The 22,182-nt window shown below is 44.7% G+C and overlaps 1 protein-coding gene across 4 annotated transcripts in view; it reads right to left on the reverse strand.

Moving 5' to 3' along the window:
• The window catches only part of TLK2 (tousled like kinase 2), a 105,977-nt gene extending 100,700 nt beyond the window's left edge, over positions 1 to 5,277 (reverse strand). For 2 of the 4 annotated variants that reach the window (XM_056547865.1, XM_056547864.1), the window contains exon 1: positions 4,520 to 5,275. The gene's annotated coding sequence lies outside the window, so the exon portion shown is untranslated. Of the gene's footprint in view, positions 1 to 4,519 lie in introns of all 4 variants that reach the window. The other 2 variants (XM_056547866.1, XM_056547867.1) reach the window with 2 other exon arrangements.
• Positions 5,278 to 22,182: the final 16,905 nt, after the last annotated feature.

Raw genomic sequence — 22,182 nt, forward strand, 5'->3', positions numbered from 1 at the left:
GGTGTAACGAATACAGTAACCTCCAAATACTCCCAAGGGACTTCAATAGGCGCAGAAAGGGCGAGGAGTTATAGATGTATAAGCGATAGCATTTATTTGCAGAACAACGCGTTTCGACGCCAGGACGGGCGTCTTTCTCAAGTTCATAGCAAATGTTAACAAAGGAACATATTTATACAAAAAACGGACAAAAAAGTAATCAACTCACAATGGGTGATTGCTCCGTCTGTGCCAAACAGGAAGTGGTCATCAGAATCACGGCGCACAGACGGAAGTGATAAAACGGACTACAATACAGCGATTCTGATGACCACTTCCGGTTTGGCACAGACGGAGCAATCACCCATTGTGAGTTGATTACTTTTTTGTCTTTTTTGTATAAATATGTTCCTTTGTTAACATTTGCTATGAACTTGAGAAAGACGCCCGTCCTGGCGTCGAAACGCGTTGTTCTGCAAATAAATGCTATCGCTTATACATCTATAACTCCTCACCCTTTCTGCGCCTATTGAAGTCCCTTGGGAGTATTTGGAGGTTGCTATAAAACCTGTATGGAGGAAGAGTGGTACAGTTAACCATAGCAACCAATCTAATTTTTTTTTTAAAGATACCTCTGAGAAATTAAAGAAGCGATCTGGTTGGTTGCTATGGGTAACTGTACCATTCTTCCTCTACACAGGTTTTGATAAATCTCACCCAACGTGGGAGAATTTCTCAATGCTTGCCGCTAGAAAAAAAGTGTAAAAAGTTTCAGTTTTTTGTGCAACACTCCCAATTTTTTTGCACCAAACAAGAACATTTTTGGCTGAAATTGCTGACTTTTGAATGCTTTTTTCCCTCCTGGTGTCAAGTTTTGATAAATTTCCCCCCCTCATAATGTCTGTATTGTGTACTGTTGTACATCTCCCCCATTGCTTTTCGGTGTGATGCTTGTGTGAATGACACCTGTTCACCATCTATTACTACACTCTATTGCCCTAGGACAGTGTTGCTCAACTTGTAGTGTTACAGCAGTTCAAAAACTACAACTCCCATCGTGCCCCGACAGTGTGATGCTTATGTTAACTGAGTCTAAGCACTGCCCATTGGCAGTGTTTTGATCTAGGAGAATGGGGGAGATTGACCAAGACCTGTGCTAAGGTTAAAGTTGCTGAGTTGCCCACAGCAACCAATCAGATCGCTTCTTTTATTTTTTAGAGGCCTTTTCAAAAATGAAATCTGCAAACTCATTGGTTGTCATGGGTACAGGTTTTGATGAATCTCCCCCAATGTTCCTCAACCAGTGGCTCTCCAGCTGTTTTAAAAACTCCAACTCCCATAATGCACTGACAGCTTAGAGCAGTGTTTCCCAACATGTTTCTCTTGCCATTTCTAAACTAGGACAGCACCCTCACAACCTCTGGTTCACAAAACTCCAACTCCCACCCTGCCCTACAGCAGCGTTCCTCAACCTGTGGCTCTCTAGCTTTAAAAAAAAAAAAAAAAACACAAGGTTAATTGCAGAACATTATTTTAATCTAGATTAATTTAGAACAGCGTTTCTCAAACAGTGTGCCTTTGCAATGCTGAGAGTTGTAGTTTTGCAATGGCTGGAGGCAAATGGAATCTGCATAAAAATTCTGCAGTAAATTCCGCAGAAGAGAATTGCCCATTCCCTTCAATGGAATTCCGGTAGTGGAAATTGGGACAGCGGAATCCCATTGAAGTGTTTTGGCTTTAAAGGGGTACTCCGGTGAAAACCTTTTTTTCTTTTAAATCAACTGGTGCCAGAAAGTTAAACAGATTTGTAAATTACTTCCATTAAAAAATCTTAATCCTTCCTGTACTTATTAGCTGCTGAATACTACAGAGGAAATTCTTTTCTTTTTGGAATTCTCTATGATGACATCACGACCACAGTTCTCTCTGCTGACGTTATCATAATATTAATAACTCTTTATTTATTGAACCCAAGTCCCCAGCACTGCAAGGCAGCAGTGCTAACCACTGAGCCACCATGCTGCCCTTAGCATACATCTGCTATGCATGGTTGCTAAAATGGACAGAGATGTCAGCAGAGAGCACTGTGGTCGTGATGTCAGTGTTCCAAAAAGAAAGGAATTTCCTCTGTAGCATTCAGCAGCTAATAAGTACTGGAAGGATTAAGATTTTTTTAATAGAAGTAATTTACAAATCTGTTTAACTTTCTGGCACCAGTGGATTTAGGATTTAGGTCCAAAGGATAGGGGATAAGATGCCTGATCGCGGGAGTCCCGCCGCTGTGGACCCCCGTGATCTTGCACGCGGCACCCCATTTGAAATCAGTCCCCAGTCTGATTACCGGCGACCACAGGGCCGGTGGCGTGTGACGTCACGCCTCCACCCCCGTGTGACGTTACGCTCCGCCCCTCAATGCAAGCCTACGGGAGGGGGCGTGATAGCTGTCACACCCCCTCCCATAGGCTTGCATTGAGGGGCGGAGCGTGACATGAATTCAGCGAGCGGAGATTCCGTATGGCGGTCGCCGCTGAAAATACTTCGGCGCTAGGGCCGCGGGGCACTGAGCCGTCACCATTGACAGCTATGCAGTGTCGCGGAATCCGCGCAAAGAATGAACATGTTCTTTCTTTGCGTGGAACAATTTCAGTGGCGGAATCGTCCACCGCTGAAATTCCGCTGTGTGAACGGGTCTCGGAGACTCATTCACACTAATGTTAAGTTCACACCATGGAATTCTGTAGTATGAACGAACCCTAATGCTATAGGGCAGTGTCCCAAACCTGTAGCTCTCTATCCCTAATAGCCGCAGTCTATTGCTCTAGGGCAGTGTCCCCTATAATGTGGCTCCCTAACTGTTTCATAAACTACAACTCCCATTGTGCCCCCCCAATGTTCTAGAGCAGCATTAACCATCATGCCATGACAATCCAGGACAGTGCCCTGTTATGACAACTTCCATCCAAGCCCTGACAGCACACCTGCGGCCTTTGGCTGTCAGGATATGGTCAGAGTTGTAGTTCTGCAACAACTGGGGAGGTTGGGGACAGTGTTCTCGTGCACGACTGCAGCAATGGATGGCGATGCAGTGAAGGTATGATGAGAGTTGTAGTTTTTGAACCAGAGAGCCACGGGTTGGGAGACATTGGGGGAGATTCATCAAAACTTGTGCAAAGTTAAAAGTTGTTCAGTTGCCCATAGCAACCAGATTGTTTCTTTCATTTTTCAGAGACCTTCCTAAGGCTATGTTCACACTGCGGAACTGTAGCTGATTCTCCGCTCGTGGAATTCAGCGAGCGGAGATTCAGCCTGGCAGCCGCCGGCGGCAGTAGGACCGCGCGGCACTGCGCCGTCACCATGGATGGCTATGCAGTGTTTGCAGACTTCCGCGCAAAGAATGAACATGTTCTTTCTTTAAGCGGAACAATTTAAGCGGCGGAATTGTCCGCTGCTGAAATTCCGCAGTGTGAATGGGTCTAGCGGAAACCCATTCACACTGATGGTAATGTTCACTGTGCGGAATTTTACTTGCGGAATTCCGCAGTGTGAACATGCCCTTAAAATGAAAGAAGCAAGCTGATTGGTTGCTATGGGCAACTAGGTAACTTTCTTTGCACAGGTTTTGATAAATCTCCCCCATTGTTCTCAAGCAATAGATGGCCATTTGTTGGTGTTGTGCGGGCATAATGGGAGTTGTAGTCTTCCAACAGCCAGGGTCACGAATGACCGCTCGAGGATAGTTAGAGATGATTAGAGATGAGCGAACTTACAGTAAATTCAATTCGTCACGAACTTCTCAGCTCGGGGGTTGCTGACTTTTCCTTAATAAATTTAGTTCAGCTTTCCGGTGCTCCGGTGGGCTGGAAAAGGTGGATACAGTCCTAGGAAAGAGTCTCCTAGGACTGTATCCACCTTTTCCAGCCCACGGGAGCACCGGAAAGCTGAACTAATTTATGCAGGAAAAGTCATCAACTGCCGAGCCGAGAAGTTCGTGACGAATCGAATTTACTGTAAGTTCGCTCATCTCTAGAGATGATAATAGGAGCAGTGGTCTCAAACTGTGGCCCTCCAGATGTTGCAAAACTTAAACTCCCAGCATGCCCGGACAGCCGTTGGCTGTCCGGGCATGCTGGGAGTTTAAGTTTTACAACATCTGCAGGGCCGCAGTTTGAGAGCATGATGGGAGTTGTAGTTTAGCAATAGCAGGAGATCCACAGGTTGGGGGACACAATAGATAAGTGTATACTTTGCTCTCCCATCCATCTCCTGTGATTCTCCAGTTGCAGTTATTGGATTTGTATCCAAGCCCATCACAATGTATCTAATGTATCTCGGCCTCCATGAATCCAGGCCCTACTTCCACCATAACTTTCCAAGGACAGCCATCATGTAAACTTTATAGACATGATGGAGCCTGCAGGGAGGTGACACGGAGCCCATCACTGGGGCCAGCCGTGAGGTGTGCGAGGTATGGCGGCTGATGGATCGGTAGGCCCGGCTGTGCGCCCCCGGCCCTCCCTCTCCCTTCAGCCCCGTGTCTTACCTGCAGCCCTCGGTGTGTCTGCCCCCGGACCTCGGGGTGTCTCCCAGCTCGGAGCCCCCTCGGGGGGGATGGGGACCTCGCTCTCGGCTTCACCCTCCTCCTCCTCGCCGTCCTGTTTTCTCCAGGCTCCAGTCACTAGGCCGCAAATCCCCGGGCTTTCCTAGGCGCGGAAGCCGGCGCCGCACCTCACCAGCACGGGGAGTCCGTCATGGGGGGCGGGGGAGGAAAACTCCGAACGACCCCCCCACCCCAGGGAAAGGAATTTTTGTCTCCCCCCCTCCCCACCTGGAAAAAGACGATATTTTTACGTCACCAAAATACCGAAAAAATATTTAGTATTTTACGTCAAATAGGGGGGGGGGGGGGCGACTGATGGAGGGGGGGGGGTGAGGGTTGATGAGGTAAAACGTGAAGTAAATTTTCTTGCAAAAGGGATCGGATCCGCTCCGGAACCACCCGCCCGACTTAATCCGGATCGGCTCGGTTCGGATTATCGGGGGGTAATGGGTTTAATTAGTGTAAACACGATAGTGAAACCGCTGGATTTCTCGCGAGATTCGGAGCACCACAGTGCGCGTGCACGAGGGGTGAGGGAGGAAGAAAAAAAAACGCGCCAAGTCCAAGGAGGAGGAGGGGGTGCGCGTACCCGGGCCGTCAGGTGGATGCGCCCTCCGCGGGAGGGGAGGAGAAACTCTGCATTACTATTGGTCGAAAGTAGACATGTGGGTGAGGCCCAGACGGCCGCGCCTCCATAGAGAAATCGGGAAAGACGCTACGTGAATGGTTGGTAACTACTGATGGGCGGGGCCAGGCTAACTCCCGCCTATCGCGTTGAGGCGGGGGAGAGGAAGGGTTTTTTTTTCTTTATAAAAAAAAAAAAAAAAAAGCTGAATGGCTAAAACTAGTCACGTGAGCTGTTATTCACACACTCGCCTTGTAAGGACCGAACAGGAGGGGAGGGGACTGATAAAAACGAGATGCTTATTGGCTGATAGAGGAACGTGAGACAACGCCCACCGCTACCTTTCTGTCCATTTAACCAATGGGCTGTAGAGGAGGTGAAATGCATTATGGGAAGGCTCTGGTCTAGACACGTGTGGCCAACCTGACCTAGTTGTGGGGTGATTGATCATCTTCATAGAGGCCTGCTGCTGCTGGATCTATGGGCAGTCAGTAAACAATTGCTGTAAAATGAGCTAAAACTATAAAAGGGGAGCCCCTTTATTACCCCCAAAAATACCAATATGTCTGCTGGTTCATCAACACTAGATCCAAGCAAGCTGAAGACAACCAAGATAACTGCTAGACACCTGCTATCTAAACACATGCAGAGATCAGGGTAAACCAGTGTCTCCTAACTAGGGTGCCTTTAGCTTTTGCAAAACTACAACTCCCAGCATGCCCGGACAGCCAACGGCTGTCCGGGCATGCTGGCAGTTGTAGTTTTGCAACAGCTGGTTGGCGCCCAGCTGGCGGCATTGAGGTAGATAGTAGGCATGAATATGTACGACATGCTTATCTCAGGCACTAGAGCAGTGATTGCTATCCTGTGGCCCTCCCGATGTTGCAGAACTACAGTTCCCAGCATACCAAGACACCGAAAGCTTTCAGGCCATGCTGAGAGCTATAGTTTTGCAATAGGTTGGACATTGCCGAGCTAGATAATTTATTTTCTTTTGGAGAGAGGCTAGTTTGCATGATAATACCCATGGACCGTATGTTCACATTGCGGAATTCCGTTTGGGTTCTCCATGGAAATTCCACTGCAGCAGAGTCCCGTTGAATTCAACAGGATTATGCTGCGCTGTGCACATGGCGGAAATTTGCGTGCCAGATGTTTCTGGCACGGAAATTCCTAATTCCGTGTCTGCAGAAAGAATAAACCTGTTCTTTCTTTCTGTCTATGAGACAGCGTATTCCCGTGCCGACATACTGTGCCAGAGCCGCAGTCTCCAGAATGTACGCACAGAGATTTTCTGTGTGGACATTCCGTAGTGTGAACATAGCCTACAGGTATGTTCGCACTGGGGAATCTCTGCTTAATGAATTCCGTGGAGATTCCGTCTGGCGGCGGCCACCAAAAATACTTCGGCGGTAGGACCGTGCGGCACTGCACCGTCACCATTGACGGGTATGCAGTGCTTGCACCCTGCCGCGCAAAGAATGAACATGTTCTTTCTTTGCGCAGAACAATTTAAGCGGCGGTATTGTCCGCCGCTGAAATTATGCAGTGTGAACGGGTCTCGCGGAAGACCCATTCACACTGATGGTAATGTTCATTGTGTGGAATTCCACTCGCGGACTTCCGCTCACGGTATTCCGTGGGAATTCCGCAGTGTGAACGTACCCTAAGTTTCCATACACCGGAGGGGCCATCCAAACATCTGAACTTGTCACCTATCCACATTCTTATAGGTTGATCCAATAAGAATACTTTTTTTAAAAGGCCACTGAAAAATTAAAGAAGGTGTCTGAATGTTTTTTATGTTATCCCCTATTCTTTGGATAAGGGAAAAGATGTCTAGGGGCGGAGTACCCCTGTATGTCTCACTCCAAGTGTAGACATGTAGAGTAAACAGTATCTAATGCATACCACCCAATCACTTATTCACAGTACTAGGTTTAAGTTGTTTAAGTACTAGGTTTAAGTTGTTCATGTTGAAATCCAACTTTATGTCGCAGTAAACTGGTGCTTCCTCCAAGATCTTCAAGGAACAACAAGGAATTTTAGGGATTTCCATGCATTCAGTTAGCCATAACAATTAATTTTTTAGGCTACACAGTTGTGAGTTTTACTTTTGTAAGGTGAGTCATATATTTTTAAGACATCATTTGGCCCGACATATGGGAGGCTAGTATGCCAGTTTTATGATTACGGTAAATAAAATTACAAAGTCTTATTTTGCTCCAAAAAATACCAACTTTTCTGTGTTTTAGTCACTTTTGCAACTCCTCTGCCACGGCTCGTGTCTTCAGTATAAAAGGGTGTGGTTTAAGTGTAGTGAGTTTTTAAGCCACACTTATGTTATGCGACTTTTTAAAAAGTAATAGTTGTAATAATAATAATAATTGTGTGTTATTGTGGCGCAATAATAATCATTAATAATCATTCATTTTATTTTATTTTTTTCATTCATTTTTTTTTTTTTTTTTTGCCCCATTCTGAGTCCAAAATTACTTATTCAACTTTCCATTTTTTTGGGCGAACAACATAATGTATTGTATATATGTCTTTACAAAAGTACATTTCTGACTAGGTATGTCAAATGCACAGGCTTCTGGTAGTCTAAAGAAAATGGCAGCCATTGGCCGCATGTTCCTGAATACAATTATAGTCAAACACCACAGCGCTCTCATATCTTCAGTGAATTGGTGGAAGAACATCATTTTATTTCACCAACACCTGCAACGTTTCGACCCTTGCATAAGTCTTTTTCAATTAATTGAAAAAGACTTCTGCCAAGGTCAAAATTTTGTGGGTGTTAGTGGAATAAAAGGATGGTCTTTCATTAAAGGGGTACTCCGGTGGGAAAAAAAAAAATTGTAACTCAACTGGTGCCAAAAAGTTAAACAGATTTGTAAATGACTTCTAATAAAAAATGTTAATCTTTCCAGTACTTATTAGTGGCTGTATACTACAGACAAAATTATTTTCAAATTTGGATTCTTTTTCTTTCTGTCCATTGTACTCTCTGCTGACACCTCTGTCCATTTTAGGAACTGTCCAGAGCAGCATATGTTTGCTATGGGGATTTTCTCCTGCTCTGGACAGTTCCTGACATGGACAGAGGTGTCAGCAGAGAGCACTGTGGACAGACAGAAACTATATTCAAAAAGAAAAGAACTTCCTCTGTAGTATACAGCAGCTGAAAAGTACTGAAAGGATTAAGATTTTTTAATAGAAGTAATTTACAAATTTGTGTAACTTTTCGGCACCAGTTGATTTAAAGAAAAAAGTTTTCCACCGGAGTACCCCTTTAATCCACTGAACGGGGGTTCCATGTGGGTTCCATTTAACAAACAAATTTTATCGCATTGCCTATTGCTGTGTGTAAATGGGCCTTGAATGCTAGCTTGGCATGTCAGCAAGTAGTATAGTATGATAATATAAGCAAATTGAGAGATCTATTGTATAAGTAGCAATAATCGTGATCATTGTATGGTAAACTCCTCCCCCCCCCACACCCCACATAGGACATCTTCATTCATATTAATTAGATGATCAACTAATTTTACTGACATTCTTGTAATGTGTGTGACCATTTTAGGGTCTGAGTAAAGGGTCTGAATACTTGTGTCATTCTCTGTTCACTTGTCATAATGGGGTATTGAGTGCAGAATGATGGGGAAAACTTTTCTTTTTTTATTTTAGCACAAGGCCGCAACATAACAAAATGTAGAATAAGGGTCTGAAAACTTTCCAAATGCATTGTTATCAGTTACCCAGTACAAGCTGGGGAAAAAAAAGTGTGACATTTGGGATTAGGCAAACACAATTTTAAGCACTTTAAATGGGCACTGTCAGATCCCCAAAAAATGTATACGTTGTTACTGATGAAAGTTAAAGCCCTTTTGTAATATGGTTGTTTAAAAATTTCTGAATATTTGATAAAAACGGCTCCTGAAAATCCCACTACTAATCCCACCCTTCCCTGAGAGAATTTGTAACACTGTGAGTTATTGAAAATATATTTTTTAAATAACAATTATAGGTGATAGAGGCATACCACTTAGATGTACATGGTCAGGGAGCAGGAGAAAAATTACTGCTTGTGCCATCTTTTTGTCCCGCTATTGCCATAAAAAAATAACGGCGCTCGGCGGCCCCCATAATAATAAATGGGCTATAACAGCTGTTCTTGACGGGGAGCAACGGCAGTGTGAAAGGGGCCTAAAGGGTCTCTTTAGAGGGGTCCAAAATGTTTTAAATATTATCAATCTTCCTACTTGGGGTCCCTAATTTGGATAATTTATGTCTACATTATATGCAGGGCTGGATTAAGAGCATCATGGGCCTGGTGCTGAACATTGTGATGGGCCTTTTTTATCAAAGTATATAAAATGAAAATGCAACACAAAGCAATTTTGTCACGTGTTATGCACATGTTTCCCACATTAGGTAGGTAGCATGTTCCCCACTTTAGGTAGGTATTCGTTTCCCCAGATTAGGTAGGTAGCATGTTTCCCACATTAGGTAGTATCAGGTTCCTCACATTAGGTAGTAGCAGGTTCCCCACATTAGATAGTAGCAGGTTCCCCACATTAGGTAGTAGCAGGTTCCCCACATTAGATAGTAGCAGGTTCCCCACATTAGGTAGAAGCAGGTTCCCCACATTAGGTAGTAGCAGTGCGGGCCGTTTCTGCAGGCCGCTTGGCCTATTTTAACGCAGGGGCCTGGAGCTGCGGCTCCATCTGCCCCTAGGTTAATCCGGCCCTGATTATAGGCACAGATTTTTAAAGGGTTTTTCCCTCTTTTGAAACAGCACAACTCTTATCCATGTTGTTGTAGCTCACCATTACAATTAATGGGTGTTACTGATAGAAATCCCATATCAAATTTCAGAGCAGAGCCCTCCCACCCCTTAACAATAACATAATAACATAGAATGACTTGGTATGTCTTACTTGCCAAAAAGAATTTCAGGATTAACATTTTAGATGGGTGATTTTTAGCTTCATTGAAGCATAAAATTCCAAGAATATATACATTCAAATTTTTTTGCTACAGATTCTCATTTTGTGAGCAGCCTCAGGCAGAACCAGGAGCTATTACATATATACTGCTCAAAAAAATAAAGGGAACACTAAGATAACACATCCTAGATCTGAATGAATGAACTAATCGTATGAAACACTTTCGTCTTCACATAGTTGAATGTGCTGACAACAAAATCACACAAAAATTATCAATGGAAGTCAAATTTATCAACCCAATGAGTATATTCAGAGCAAGGTCTTGTCACCAGTGGGGACTTCAGGAATCTGTACTGAGGCCAAATTTGTTTAATATCTTCATTAGTGATATTACAAAAGGTCTTGGTGATAAGGTATTGGTCTTTTTGCAGATGACACAAAGATATCTAACAGGGTTGATGTTCCTGGAGGGATCCGCCAATTGTAAAAGGATTTAGACAAACTAGAAGAATGGTCAGAACTCTGGCAACTGAAATTTTATGTGGATAAGTTCAAGATAATGCACCTGGGGCGTAAAAACCCTCGGGCAGAATATAGAATATTTTAGGGCTGCAACGATTAATCGATGTAATCGATTAAAATCGATAACGGGATTCGTTGTCGACGAATCCCGTTATCGAATAATCGCCCGATTCATTGTCTGTCGTCAGTGGCGGCAGTGAATGAATGAATGAAGCTGACATGTCCCGCATATAGGCTACATTCGTTTATTCACCGCTGCCCTGCTCCTAGTGCAATCAGCGCAGCGCCGGGACGTGCTGCTCATCTCCGTCGGGTACAGAGATGAGCAGCAGAAAATAGGCATGTCCCGGCGGGTCGCTAGGAGCAAGACAGCGGCGGCAGCAGGGCCCCCTTTAGCCCCCACCCTTGTAGACAGCTCACCTACAGCTGTCCTCTGTCGGGGCTGCCGTTCCGCTGCTCAGTTCTAGTTGATCGCCGCGTCTAAAAATTAAAGTAAATGCTTCCCGGCAGCTCAGTGGGGCTGATCGGGACATCGTGATAAAATCGGGATGTCCCGATCAGCTAGGAAGCGAGCGGAGACCCCCTTACCTTACTTCGTCGCGTCCAATCGGCGTTTGATTGCTCCAAGCCTGAGCTACAGGCTTGTGCAATCGAGCCCCTATCTTGCTGATCCATGCTAAGCTATGGCTTTGCAGGGATCAGGGTAAAAGATCAGTGTGTGCAGTGTTATAGCCCCGCACGGTCAATGGCGTACGCGCAAAAAAATTCCAAAGTCCAAAATAGCGTATTTTTGGTCACTTTTTATATCATGAAAAAAATGAATAAAAAGCGATCAAAGAGTCCGATCAATACAAAAATGGTACCGCTAAAAACTTCAGAACACGGCACAAAAAATGAGTCCTCATAGGGGTTAGAAGATGAGAATTTTTAACGTATAAATTTTTCTGCATGTAGTTATGATTTTTTTCCGACCTATATAAGTAGGGTATCATTTTAACTGTATGAACCTACAGAATAAAGATAAGGTGTTATTTATACCAAAAAATGCACTGCGGAGAAACGGAAGCCCCAAAAATTTACAAAATGACATTTCTTCAATTTTGTCGCGCAATTAATTTTTTTCCATTTCGCCGTGGATTTTTTTAGTATAATGACTAATGTCACTGCAAAGTAGAATTGGTGGTGCAAGAAATAAGCCATCATATTGAATTTTATGTGCAAAATTGAAAGCGTTATGATTTTTAGAAGGTGATGAGGAAAAAATGAAAATGGAAAAACCCTGCTTCCTTAAGGGGTTAAACAAATTGTTAAAACTGCAGGGGGAATAATGCAAAAAAAAAAAAGCCATGGGTGAAATCATTAACTGATCCCAGAAAGTTACAGATTTGTAAATTACTTTAATTTAAAAATCTTAACCCTTCAGGTACTTATCCGCTGCTGTATGATCCACAGGAAGTTCTTATGATTTGCTCCTGCTCCTGCTCAGTTCCTGAGACAAACAGAGGTGTCAGCAGAGAGCACTTTGGTCAGACAGAAAATATATTCAAAAAGAAAACAACTTCCTGTGGAGCATACAGCAGCTGATATGTACTGAAAGGATTACGATTTTTAAATAGAAGTAATTTACAAATCTGTTTCACTTTCTGGCACCAGTTGATTAAAAAAATTACCAAAGTTCCCCCTGTAACCCCTTAACGACCAAGGACGTAAATGTACATTCTGGTGCGGCGATACATCCTGTACATGACCTCAAGCATCGGAGCGATGCTCGGGTCATGTGCGGCAGTTCCGACTGCTGATAGCAGCCAGGGACCCGCCGGTAATAGCCGACATCCATGATCGCACGGATGTGTGTCATTAACCCCTCAGATGCCGTGATCAATACAGATCACGGCAGTGCGGCTACATTTTATGCTGATCTGATCGCCCGCAGCACAGCCACGGGGATCAGATCAGCTAAGATGGTGGACGGAGGTCCCTTCACCTGCCTCCACCGCCTTCCCGGCTTCTTCTGCTCTGGTCTGAGATCGAGCAGACCAGAGCAGAAGATAGCCGATAACACTGATCAGTGCTATGCCCTTACGGTGCTATGCCCGTACGATGAACGGCGTGAACGTAAAAAAAAAAAATTTATAAAAGTTTTATATACCAAAATATGGTATCATTAACAAGTGCAGATCATGGTGCAAAAAATAAGCCCTCATTATGCTGCTTATATGGAAAAATGAAAATGTTATAGGTCATCAAAATAGAGGGTTTTTAAACGTACTTATTTGGTCAAAAAAGTTAGATTTTTTTTTTTTTTAAGTGCAACAGTAATAGAAATGTAATCATTTTAATCGTATTGACCCACAGAATAAAGAACACATCATTTTTACCGTAAATTGTGCGGCATGAAAATAAACCTTCCAAAATTTGCAAAATCGCAGTTTTCTTTTTAAACTCCCAGCACCCCTGCTGATCATCTGATTACTAGGACAAGCTGCAACACCGGGTAGAGCTGTCAAGGATGGCTGCGGATTGGGCCTTAAAATGTGCTTGACTGCTGCTGTATACTGCTGTCGACACAATAAATATTCACCAGACAAGAAGTTGGTAGAAAACTCTTTCTCAGCAGGAAGCTCAGGAGCTGTCCACAGGAGTTCTCAGAGTTCTGTTTATTACACAGAAGTACATTCGTTTTTACATTTGACAAAAAGGGGAGGTTAGAGATCACGTCAAAATCATCATGTTATATTTTGATTGGTTATTTGAGTATTGAGTCTGTGTATATCTTAGCATATTAAACATTCATTTCTTTCTTGGCTTTAGTTCACTTGTTGCCATCCCCCTATTCTACCAGAAAATTCTGTATATCTCTCTGTCCTTCTGCACCGTCTATATGTCTTCAAATATTTTGTGTTCCAATTTCCATCCTCTTCTTATCTCACTTCTCTTGGCCTCATCCCAAGGTCATAAATGAGTCCCTCATCTTAGTCACGAGCAGATAGCAAGCTGGTATATAGGTGAAGAGTAGGTAACAAATATCTTTCAGCAGCATTAGCAATAGCATATAAGTATTAATATATTGATCAGTCATCAGAATCATTTTAATCAATTTGAACAGAGCCACAACCAAGTGTTAGGAGCTGTGCCTTGTCAGTAAAAATAAAATGTAGCCACAGGGCTTGCACACGTGGCGCAGAACCCTCAGTCAGCTGATTGGCTGGGGTGTTGAAATTAGAACCCGCAACGATCATCGCCTATACTATGGCTGACCATCAAAATTAAAACTCTTTAAAGGGGTACTCCCACCCTAGACATCTTATCCCCTATCCAAAGGATAGGGGATAAGATGTCTGATCGCGGGGGTCCAGCCGCTGGGGACCCCCGCATTATTGCATGCAGCACCCACCTGTTTTTTCACCGGAACCGCTGGAGGGTCTGAGTCGCGACTACGGGAACGGAGGTCCGTGACATCAGGACTACGCCCCCGTGTGACATCACGCTTGTCCCCTCAATGCAAGTCTATGGGAGATGGCCGCCACGCCCCCTCCCATAGACTTGCATTGAGGGGATGGGCGTGACGTCACACGGGGGCGGAGTCCTGATGTCACGGACCTCCGTCCCGTAGTCGTGACTCAGACCCTCCAGCGATTCCGGTGAAAAAACAGGTGGGTGCCGCATGCAATAATGCGGGGGCCTCCAGCGGTGGGACCCCCGCGATCAGACATCTTATCCCCTATCCTTTGGATAGGGGATAAGATGTCTAGGGTGGGAGTACCCCTTAAAGGGAAGGTAGCACATCTGCTGGTGGATTACGTTGCTACCCATTGAAGTCAATGGGTAGCAACATAACACGCTTGAAGATATTCCGTAATCGGATTTTCATTTGTGGCAAACCCGCTATGGATGCGCTATGCGTGAGCCTACCCTTATGGTCAGTTAATGCGGCCTTATTTTTGCTGCAGATTTGCTGCAGCAGGTTTTGCCGTTCATTGGGGGAGGTATTTCAAAAACTGTGCAGAGGAAGAGTTTGGCTCTGTTCACATTGCGTTTTTAGTTTAACTGATGTGTTTAACATATATGTTTAACTGATGAATTTTGAAGTGCTTTTTTTCACTCACTTCTTTACACATTTAACAGATGAATGTGATGAATTTTCTATCAGTTAAACATATCAGTTTTTGTCAAACTAGATAAACAGATGGGCAGGGACATTGGATGGGCGGTTCAGTGGATTGTCCTTTGTGCTTCACTGTTCCACAGAAAGGTGCTGAAATGCTTCCTTCTGTGTATTTTTTTCTAAAATCTAGATATGCTTATTTTTAATCACTTTATATAGAAGAAAAAATAAATTATAAAAAGTGAGTAAAATGTCCCAACAAAACAAAAATTGTACTGATAAAAACTACAGATCACGACGCAAAAAATAAGCCCTCACACATTTCAGTATATGGAAAAAGAAAATAAAGTTATAGGGGTCAGAAGATGACAATTTTAAACATACTAATTTTGGTACATAGAAACATAGAATGTGTCGGCAGATAAGAACCATTTGGCCCATCTAGTCTGCCCAATAATCTGAATACTATGAATAGTCCCGGGCCCTATCTTATACGAAGGATAGCCTTATGCTTATCCCATGCATGTTTAAACTCCTTCACTGTATTTGCAGCGACCACTTCTGCAGGAAGGCTATTCCATGCATCCACTACTCTCTCAGTAAAGTAATACTTCCTGATATTATTTTTAAACCTTTGCCCCTCTAATTTAAAACTATGTCCTCTTGTGGTAGTTTTTCTTCTTTTAAATATGCTCTCCTCCTTTACCGTGTTGATTCCCTTTATGTATTTAAAAGTCTCTATCATATCCCCTCTGTCTCGTCTTTCTTCCAAGCTATACATGTTAAGGTCCTTTAACCTTTCCTGGTACGTTTTATCCTGCAATCCATGTACTAGTTTAGTAGCTCTTCTTTGAACTCTCTCTAGAGTATCTATATCCTTCTAGAGATACGGCCTCCGGTACTGCGCACAATACTCCAATTGAGGTCTCACCAGTGTTCTGTACAGCGACATGAGCATTTCTCTCTTTCTACTGCTTATACCTCTCCCTATACATCCAAGCATTCTGCTAGCATTTCCTGCTGCTCTATTACATTGTCTTCCTACCTTTAAGTCTTCTGAAATAATTACTCCTAAATCCCTCTCTTCCGATACTGAGGTCAGGGCTGTGTCAAATAATCTATATTCTGCCCGAGGGTTTCTACGCCCCAGGTGCATTATCTTGCACTTATCCACATTAAATTTCAGTTGCCAGAGGTCTGACCATTCTAGTTTGCCTAAATCCTTTTCCATTTGGCGGATCCCTCCAGGAACATCACCCCTACTACATATCTTTGTGTCATCAGCAAAAAGACATACCTTACCATCGAGACCTTCTGTAATATCGCTAATGAAGATATTAAACAATATTGTTCCCAGTACAGATCCCTGAAGTATCCTACTGGTGACAAGACCTTGCTCTGAATTTTCTCCATTGACTACAACCCTCTGTTGTCTGTTACTCAGCCACTGCCTAATCCACTCAACAATATTGGAGTCCAAGCTCAATGACTATAGTTTATTGATAAGTCTTCTATGTGGGACAGTGTCAAAAGCCTTACTAAAATCTAGATATGTGATGTCTACTGCCCCTCCGCCATCTATTATTTTAGTCACCCAGCCAAAAAAATCAATAAGATTTGTTTGACATGATCTCCCTGAAGTAAACCCATGTTGTTTTTCATCTTGCAATCCATGGGATTTTAGATGTTCCACAATCCTATACTTTAGTAGGGTTTCCATTAATTTCCCTACTATTGATGTCAGACTTACTGGCCAATAGTTGCTTGATTACTCCTTACTACCTTTCTTGTGAATGGGCACAACATTTGCTAATTTCCAATCTTCCGGGATGGCTCCTTTTACCATTGATTGGTTAAATAAATCTGCTAAGGGTTTTGCTAGCTCACCACTAAACTCTTTTAATAATTTTGGGTGTATCCCATCAGGCCCCTGTGATTTATTTGTCTTCACTTTAGAAAGCAAATGTAGAACCTCTTCCTCTGTAAAGACACATGCATCTATCGATTCCTTAGTTTTTCTCTCTAATGGAGGTCCTTTTCCTTCTTTTTCTTCTGTAAAACTGAACAGAAGTATTCATTAAGGCAGTCGGCTAGCCCCTCATTCTCTTCTACATATCTTCCTTCCTTTGTTTTTAATTTAGTTATTCCTTGTTTTGATTTCCTTTTTTCATTTATATATCTGAAGAATGTCTTATCCCCTTTTTTCACAGACTGAGCTAGTTTTTCTTCTGCCTGTGCTTTAGAAGTTCTTATAACTTGCTTGGCCTCTTTCTGCCTAGTCTTGTAGATTTCCCTATCTTCATTGCTCTGGGTTGTTTTATAATTACTAAATGCTAGTTTTTAGTTTTTTATGATTTTGGCCACTTCTGCTGAGTACCACAGTGGTCTCTTCCTTTTTCTGCTTTTACTGACAAGTCTAGTGCAATTTTCTGTTGCCTTCAATAAAGCGTCTTTTAAGTAGTCCCATTTCTCCTGAACTCCATGTAATTTGTTCCAGTCTGATAGGGACTCATTTATGACTAATCTCATTTTTGAAAAGTCTGTTTTTCTAAAATCTAAAACTTTTGTTTTTGTGTGGTGTGACTCCTTCACTGTTCTTATATTAAACCACACTAATTGGTGATCACTAGATCCCAAGCTTTCGCCAACAATAACATCATATACCAAATCCCCATTTGTGAATACCAAATCCAAAATGGCCTCCTTCCGCGTTGGCTCCTCAACCACTTGTTGTAGAGATAATCCCAGTAGGGAATTTAGAATATCTGTACTCCTGGCAGAACTTGCTATTTTGGTTTTCCAGTTTATATCCGGAAGATTGAAGTCTCCCATAATGATAACTTCTCCTTTCATTGTCATTTTAGATATTTCTTCAACTAGTAGATAATCTAATTCTTTAACTTGGCCAGGTGGTCTGTATATCACACCTACAGGAGTTACTGCATGATTACCAAACTGCAATGTAACCCAAACTGACTCTGTGGTTGCCTCACTAACTTGTATTAGGTTAGATTTTATGCTATCTTTCACATATAGGGCCACTCCTCCTCCTTTCTTGCCATCTCTGTCTCTTCTGTATAAAGAGTACCCTGGTATGGATATGTCCCAGTCATTCCTTTCATTAAACCATGTCTCAGTAACAGCCACTAAATCTACATTCTCAGATGCCATTATTGACCCAAGTTCATTGATTTTATTACCTAGACTGCGGGCATTTGCAGACAGGACTCTGAGCTTGTCATTTCTTAACTTCTGGGCTACTAACATGGTCTGGCATTGTTTTGGGGGGCAATTGGACTCATGGATTTTCACTCTTTTGCCCCCCCCCCCTTCCTAGTTTAAATACTCCTTAGCAAATTCTTGGAATTGTTCACTGAGTACATTTGTTCCTTTGAGAGAAAGATGCAAACCATCTTTTTTGTACAGTTCCTTTCCATTCCAATTAGAGCTATCATGAGACACAAAGTCAAATCCTTGCTCTTGACACCATTTACTAAGCCATAAGTTGAACTCTTTAATGTGCGTCTGCCTATCATGCTGAACATTATGCACAGGCAGAACTTCAGAAAATGAAACAGTGGATGCAAAATTCTGTACATCAGTACCAAGTGTGATAAAAGATTCCTTCACCTCTGAAACTTCATTGCAAGCCAGGTCATTTGTCCCTAGATGGACAAGAACATCAACTACCCCTTCCTGCTTTGCTTGCTTAACAATATTAAGAATACGTCTTCTATCTCTTCTAGCAGTAGCTCCCGGGAGACATCTCACAAAACCATTTTCCTTAAGCTCCACACTTCTTATGATTGAATCACTAAGCAACAGCTGCTTTCTTTTAGATTTTACTTTATCTTTTTTGTCCTTGGCTTCAGTCTTGTATACATTAGACATAGGGGTCGATGGTTCCACACCTTCTGGGCTTGAGCCAATATCTGTTGCCCTTACATTCTGAAAGTGCTGCAAATGAATTACGGAGAACCACAGACTGTGGGATATGTCTTCTATCCACAACTCTAAGTCTTCCCGGACCAACAGTAACCCATCTGCCATTTCTAGGGGTCCTCTGTGGCAGTGGAGTTGCAGCAGCCCCAGTCTAAGTTTGTTTAACGGATAATTTAAACATCTCAGATTTCAAAAATGCTATTTCCTGCTGCAGTAAGGAGAACTGTCTACAGATCTGACAGCATCCAAACTGTCACGATGCCGGCTGGCAGGAGGTGGATCCTCTGTGCCAGAGAGGGATTGGCGTGGACCGTGCTAGTGGAGCGGTTCTAAGACACTACTGGTATTCACCAGAGCCCGCCGCAAAGCGGGATGGTCTTGCTGCGGCGGTAGTGACCAGGTCGTATCCACTAGCAACGGCTCAACCTCTCTGACTGCTGAAGATAGGCGCGGTACAAGGGAGTAGACAGAAGCAAGGTCGGACGTAGCAGAAGGTCGGGGCAGGCAGCAAGGATCGTAGCCAGGGGCAACGGCAGGAGGTCTGGAACACAGGCTAGGAACAGACAAGGGAACGCTTTCACTAGGCACAAGGGCAACAAGATCCGGCGAGGGAGTGCAGGGGAAGTGAGGTATATATATGGAGTGCACAGGTGAACACACTAATTAGAACCACTGCGCCAATCAGCGGCGCAGTGGCCCTTTAAATCGCAGAGACACGGCGCGCGCGCGCCCTAGGGAGCGGGGCCGCGCGCGCCGGGACAGGACCGACGGAGAGCGAGTCAGGTACGGGAGCCGGGGTGCGCATCGCGAGCGGGCGCCACCCGCATCGCGAATCGCATCCCGGCTGGAGGCAGTATCGCAGCGCACCCGGTCAGTGGATCTGACCGGGGCGCTGCAGTAACGAGGATGAGGCGAGCGCTCCGGGGAGGAACGGGGACCCGGAGCGCTCGACGTAACAGTACCCCCCCCCCCTTGGGTCTCCCCCTCTTCTTGGGGCCAAAGAACCTGAGGACCAAAAACTCAATTTTTTCGTGATGAGGTCCGATGCACATTAGGAGGGGTTCCGTGCGGTAACGCACGGCACAGTCCAATCTTTCATTGTTAACATAATTGATGTAGAGGGGTCTGGCGAGACTGGTCACAGGGATGTTGAACCTGTTGATAAGAGAGGCCAAAATAAAATTTCCTGCAGATCCGGAATCCAAGAAGGCCATAGTAGAGAAGGAGAAGGTAGAGGCAGATATCCGCACAGGCACAGTAAGGCGTGGAGAAGCAGAGTTGACATCAAGAACTGTGTCACCTTTGTGCGGAGTCAGCGTACGTCTTTCCAGGCGGGGAGGACGGATAGGACAATCCTTCAGGAAGTGTTCGGTACCGGCATAGTACAGGCAAAGATTCTCCATGCGGCGTCGTGTCCTCTCTTGAGGTGTCAAGCGAGACCGGTCAATTTGCATAGCCTCCACGGCGGGAGGCACAGGAACGGATTGCAGAGGACCAGAGGAGAGAGGAGCCGGGGAGAAAAAACGCCTCGTGCGAACAAAGTCCATATGCAGGCGGAGCTCCAGACGCCTTTCGGAAAAACGCATGTCAATGCGAGTGGCAATATGAATGAGTTCATGTAGGTTAGCAGGAGTTTCTCGTGCGGCCAGAACATCTTTAATGTTGCTGGATAGGCCTTTTTTAAAGGTCGCGCAGAGGGCCTCATTATTCCAGGATAATTCGGAAGCAAGAGTACGGAATTGAATGGCGTACTCGCCAACGGAAGAAATACCCTGGGCCAGGTTCAGCAGGGCAGTCTCGGCAGAAGAAGCTCGGGCAGGCTCCTCGAAGACACTACGGACCTCAGCGAAGAAGGACTGGACTGTGGCTGTGGCAGGATCATTGCGGTCGCAGAGCGGTGTGGCCCAAGACAAGGCCTTTCCAGAAAGGAGACCACGGCAGAGTCTAGAGTCCCCATCAAATTTGTCCGGCAGGGACAAGCAGGGGTTAGGAGCGGCCGGACGCTGCGGAGGAGTTGCAGGAGCCGGCGGAGGAGATGGTTGTTGCAGTTGCAGTTGCTGTGTCACGGTGGTCAAGTATGCCAGCTGGTGATTTCGTTGGGTGATCATTAGGGAAATGTCGGCAAGACTTGACAGCGGCACCTCAGCGGAATCCATGGCCGGATCTACTGTCACGATGCCGGCTGGCAGGAGGTGGATCCTCTGTGCCAGAGAGGGATTGGCGTGGACCGTGCTAGTGGAGCGGTTCTAAGACACTACTGGTATTCACCAGAGCCCGCCGCAAAGCGGGATGGTCTTGCTGCGGCGGTAGTGACCAGGTCGTATCCACTAGCAACGGCTCAACCTCTCTGACTGCTGAAGATAGGCGCGGTACAAGGGAGTAGACAGAAGCAAGGTCGGACGTAGCAGAAGGTCGGGGCAGGCAGCAAGGATCGTAGTCAGGGGCAACGGCAGGAGGTCTGGAACACAGGCTAGGAACAGACAAGGGAACGCTTTCACTAGGCACAAGGGCAACAAGATCCGGCAAGGGAGTGCAGGGGAAGTAAGGTATATATATGGAGTGCACAGGTGAACACACTAATTAGAACCACTGCGCCAATCAGCGGCGCAGTGGCCCTTTAAATCGCAGAGACCCGGCGCGCGCGCGCCCTAGGGAGCGGGGCCGCGCGCGCCGGGACAGGACCGACGGAGAGCGAGTCAGGTACGGGAGCCGGGGTGCGCATCGCGAGCGGGCGCCACCCGCATCGCGAATCGCATCCCGGCTGGAGGCAGTATCGCAGCGCACCCGGTCAGTGGATCTGACCGGGGCGCTGCAGTAACGAGGATGAGGTGAGCGCTCCGGGGAGGAACGGGGACCCGGAGCGCTCGGCGTAATACAAACCTCCCAAAAGTGGAACCTAAAATAAATGCACAACAATTCATGCACAGAACCAAGTCTGCCATTTTAAATAGGAGAAAAAACAAAAAAAATAATAAATAAAAACTTTTTTTTTTTTTTTTTTTTTTAGAGTGTAGCCACTTCCAGCCAACCTCCTGACTATCTCCTGCAATATCTCTACAATGCATGTAGTTATAATTTTATAATAAGTAGTAAAATAAAACCTACACAAATTGGGTGTCTTTGTAACCGTATGGACCCACAGAATAAAGATAAGGTGTCATTTTTACCCAAAAGTGCACTGCGTAGAATCGGAAGCCCCAAAAGTTACAAAATTGCATTTTACCTCAGTTTTGGAGAACTGTGGCTTAACATTTTCCATTTCCCCTGTGCCTGGGCTGCAAAAACTAAAAAAAAAAAAAAGAAAAAAAAACTTTAACTCACCTTCCTACGTTCCACCGTTGTGCCAATATCGGTGTCCTGGTCTTCCGGTGGTGGTTTTCTTCCTGGTTCCTTGGCTCGGGGACTCATACGGCGTTCAGCGATGTCCCGCCTTGGCCGGTGACAGGCTGAGCGCAGTCAT

The sequence above is a fragment of the Hyla sarda genome, chromosome 12 (genome assembly GCF_029499605.1).
Source record: "Hyla sarda isolate aHylSar1 chromosome 12, aHylSar1.hap1, whole genome shotgun sequence".
NCBI classification, from domain to species: Eukaryota; Metazoa; Chordata; class Amphibia; order Anura; family Hylidae; genus Hyla; species Hyla sarda.